Source organism: Nannospalax galili, unplaced genomic scaffold (genome assembly GCF_000622305.1).
Source record: "Nannospalax galili isolate Female #2095 unplaced genomic scaffold, S.galili_v1.0 scaffold1053, whole genome shotgun sequence".
Taxonomy (NCBI): Eukaryota; Metazoa; Chordata; class Mammalia; order Rodentia; family Spalacidae; genus Nannospalax; species Nannospalax galili.
The window spans coordinates 1,256,714-1,261,726 of NW_008333523.1; positions in this window are offsets into that span (position 1 = coordinate 1,256,714).

Genomic DNA, 5,013 nt, shown 5'->3' on the forward strand with positions numbered 1-5,013 from the left:
CAATAATAAAGATTAGATTATCTGTCAAATTAAGCAAATACAGATTATCCCTCCCACTTTACTGCCCAGGCATTAAAATTAATCAATACGGAAACTGTATTTCAGATTTCTGGAGGCACATGAAAGAGATGAGTGGGAAGTTATGTTCCAGGAAGGTAACTCACTCAGGAAATGTGAAATTAACTTGGTGTTGTGTCTTCTTAGCCCTGTTTAGAACCCCTCCCTTCTGTGGCCTACAGAGTTCCCCTAAGCAAATGACATTTCTTCTTACCCTTTCCCATATTTTTCCTTTGTTTGCTAACCTTGGTTTTCTACAGTTCTGTCCTGTGTCTTTGACTGTTTTTCTCCAGGAAGGACAGAATAAACTCCAGGGCTGTGTGTTTTAGTGAAAAATACATGACAAAGCATGGAATGATCACAGGTTAAGGTCACATGCCTGCCTGTCCTACTTACTTCATACCCTTATTTAATACATAAAAGTGAATATACCAGCCTTTAGACTTGAAAGAGCTGGGTCTAAAGACCTGATTCATGGAGAAATTCAACAGGAAAACAGTGCTGTATTCATAAAGACTTTTGCAGGCCTTGTGCTCCTACAATCATCAATTTTACTTTGAAAAAGAAACAGCCTGTTCAGTTACGTGCAAAAGCTTTTCTGCCATGAATGGGAAAGTGTCTTAAAATACCAGCAATGTCCCTAAATGATGAATTTCTCTCTTGTTCAGTTCCATTGTATTTGTAGAGTTGCTTGTCCTCCATGCCTCTAAAATACATTGAAATGCAGCATTTGTTACTGAGAGCTACCAGTGTTACTGTAAAGACTTACTCTAATGTGTGGTGCAAGGAAAATGTTGGTAGATTTCTGTAAGTATATTGTATTGAGTAGTTACTGTGAGATATACTTTGTGGGTAACAAAGAAGTTGATATATGATATATGAATATGATATATGATATATGATATATGAATCAAACTCTGCTATTGTCTTCTAAATTGATTGAGAAGGAAGATATATATATATATATACCTTCATCTCAAGCAAAAGTTTACAGAGCAACAAAACTTATGTAATAAATATTGAATTAACCAGCTATTGCTACCAACAATCACAAAATCTCAGTGATTTAGAATAAAAAGAATTTATAATCTGTAATTCACCTGAAATTTAGTTGATGTAGGGAAAAATTAGTTGGGATTAGATCTAGGCCATATGTTGGGTTCAAACACAGTCTAGCCTTTCAGAGTTGCACAAATAGACTACTGGTGTATCCCCCCCCCCAAAAAAAAGTGGAATATGTTCAACATATACTATATCCATAACACAAAAATCTAAAATAAAAATAATTGAGTTGGTGATATAGTTCACTTAGTAAAATGCTTGCCTTGCAAACATGAGACTCTGTAATTGATCTTCAGACCCAACATTAAAAAAATAGCCACTACTCATGGTAGTGGCACTGCTTCTAATCCCAGAGCTGGGAAGACAGAGACAGGATAATCCCTGTGGCTCACTGGCTAGCCAGGATAGACTACTTCATAAGTCCAGGCCAGTGAGAGTCTAAATTTAAACAAAAATAGATACTGCCTGAGGATTAAGAATACCTAAAGTTGTACTCTGCTCTCCCCATAAGTACCCAGACAACAGACAGACAGACAGACACACACACACACATACACACACACACACACACACACATACACACACACACACACTCACATACACTCACAAGTTTCAAGCATGTGAACATGTGAACATTAGAATTTTAGTGATAAAATTCTGGGTCTTCCATGTAGTACCATTTTATATTCTAACATCAGATTAATAGACATATTGTGGATCAGAAGATACAAGATGTCATAAAGAAAAAAAGAACAAAATAGGGTTTCAACCATTGAATATAGAAACACAATATACATAGTAAACCAATTAAGAAGATTCAGACAAGTAAGAACCAAGTTTCAAAGTGAGCCTTGAGTAGGTCTATTTAGTAATGACCTGACCATGAGCGGAAGCTTGCTCCTAGAACACTCAGTGTAGTACTACAGGCAGAAAGATGCTTAATAATAGGCCTTTGTGGATTATAATGTTAGTCACTTCACACATTGGTAGTTCATAGATTCAGGTGATGCTTTAAGTCCCTGGCTTTAATCATCATAGAAAATGTTTCATTTCATATATTACAAAATGTTTTTATTCCCTCATTATAAAATTGACTGTCTTTGACTCATCAGACTTACGAAAATTTTTTTAAAGAAAGAAGACATCTGATTAGTTCTACTTTATCCTTGAAGTGACTTGGGAAATAGTTTCATCAGGAACATCTTACTTTGGTTTTTAATTAAAATGACTTGCATTTGGAGTTTCTCTAATAGAATGATTCCATTGTTTCTACAAAGAAAATTCTGAAAACTGTATGCCACTGTCTCCCTCCAGGAAAATCCAGAAGATGCACAATATGTAGTGGTATGAATTTTTCAAAATGTGTGATGAATCACTATTAATCTTGATATTGGAAAGTTACAGGGGTCATGTTCAGGGCTTATTTTCGATAGATGTGATGAACCATTGCTGTAAATTTTAGATTCCTTATGCAGTAGTAAGACAAAAGCAATGTCCAAAGACTTATGAAACATAGGTACAGTTTTCTGAGTAGAATTATCTCTTCTTTCCCATTGGAAACATGTTGTTAAGACATCCTGCATATTAAGGTCAGCAACAATTAATTTAGAAAATGTGAATGTTAATTGAAGGCAGTTTCAGAAGAAACCTTTCACACATTTGATTTAGGTGGTAATTAGATGGGCAAAATTTGTTCCACTGTATAAATAAAGGGACTATTCCTTCTTTCCCATTTATGTGAATCCATATCTGGTAGGGGTATATGATAAGAAAAATCATTGAGTATGTAAAAATAAGTAAGATTACACTGACTGAGATTTTAAGAACTAAAACTACACATGGTAATTTTGTGTTTTAAGTGATCACAAATCCAATGGCAAAAATGTCCTAGGATTCCTTACCATCATAGCTTATAATCTGACTAATTAATGATATACCCCATAGAAAATTCACAGTTGCTCAATCTTTGCAATCATTATTCTGATGAAGCCATCTCTCTGAACTTTTTGTTAAACTAAATCTATGCTGAAAGGATTGCCTTGCTTCTCTTTCAAATAGCATAAAATGGAAGACAGTGATGAATAGGGAAATTAAAGCAATCTAAGGAATTTGAAAACTGGTGAATTCTTTCAATAAAATGGGTGATATATGCTCATTGGAGTGGTTACCACTCAGGTGAAATAATTCTTGGTCTTTCCTTGGAAAATTCATAACACATCACAAAGATTTGGAATTCCTGCTGTCCACCACCATACAACAGAAGCAAAATTCATTAGAATTAGCATTAATAATAAAACTGGGTGCTGGGACCTGAACTCTTGACTTTGGTCAGGGTAGTCCAAGAGACTCACAAAATAATGTTGACTATTGCCATGGCCCTTGATTGCCTCACAGAATTTGAAGGAAAGACCCTATTGCTGAAGAGATCACATGCTTCACACACAGAACTTGGAGTAATTGAGCTGGAACTGACCTGAAAGCCACCTCCATGAAGACTACCTCTCATAGTATCCAAAGATAGTATGCAAGCTGGCAAGGGAGAAAACCAGTCAATAATCCTACATGACTTTAAAATCTTTGAACCATAACAATGATGGACCCAGCAAATTATCCTTGTTGGTAGAGCAGTGGCACTTTTATCTTGGGGGTAATCAATAACTGTCTAATTAGACTTAAGCTCTATTCAGAATGAGAGGATTCATGTGTAGTACTGTATACATTGCCAAATACACATGACACTGGAGATGTCACAGACCCTAGAGAAAAACCTACTTCTGTCACTTCCCTAGACCACTGCAGTTTCTTACTATATTCCAAATACACGCATGTCCTTATATTTACAGACATGTGAACTGCTCACCACTCATCAAAGAAGCTTCTATTTGCAAGAGACTATTGCAAAGTTCTACAACTGGTCAAACAAAGAGAGTAAGTGACTGTGAGGTGCTCAGCCCTAAGTAACACATCTACAATGTAACCTCCACAGCTAAGACTCAGGGAACATGGCAGAAGAGGGGGTGGAAAGAATATAAGAGCCAGAGAGACAGACATCTGTTACTACTAAATGCATTCTAGACATATAGGGAAGCTGCAGCAACAAAATCCTCACAATATGGCAGTTTAACGACATCTACATAATGACAATACCAGCTATCATGCCAAGGTGGTTGGGGAAAATGTCACAGGATCCCCCATCCAGATAAAGGGCTATAGGCAATCAAGGGATGCTGAGGGAGAATCAGTTTTCTCCAGGGACTTGTTCCCTGTTATCTAATCCCAAGTGGGCAGTCTTAAACACAGTTACACACAAGTGACACTAAATGGCATATATATATGTGTGTGTGTATATATATCTCTGTATATTATTTATAAACATATATATGTATATGTGACAACAATAATCAAAGAGGAGAACAAGAAATTGAGAGGGAGCTGCAGGGATGTCTATATGAGGAACTGGCTAGAGACTGAGAGGGATGGAAATTTTGCAAATATAATACCTATGCATGAAATTCTCAAATATACAGTATACAAAAATAATAACAGTAATTGTGGCAGAGAAGAAAAACAGAGGGCATGGAAGTGTGGGGGATTATACTCATTATACAATATGTATATGTACAAAAAATTTTAAATATAAATAAATGTTTGATGAGATTAATATATTTAAACTGAGGTCCGGTGGAGGGAGGCATAGATTGGGGAGGGTATCTAAATATAAGAACTGTTGTACGAAATGTACAAAAGCTCAAAAATATTTTTTTAAATCTATACATTATACAAACAAAAGGAAGGTATAGAGTATCCAAATTAGAAATGAAGTCAAACTGTTACTACAAAGATGATATAAAATCCCAAAGAACCCAAGCATGAGTATCTGAGTTTGGAATTCCC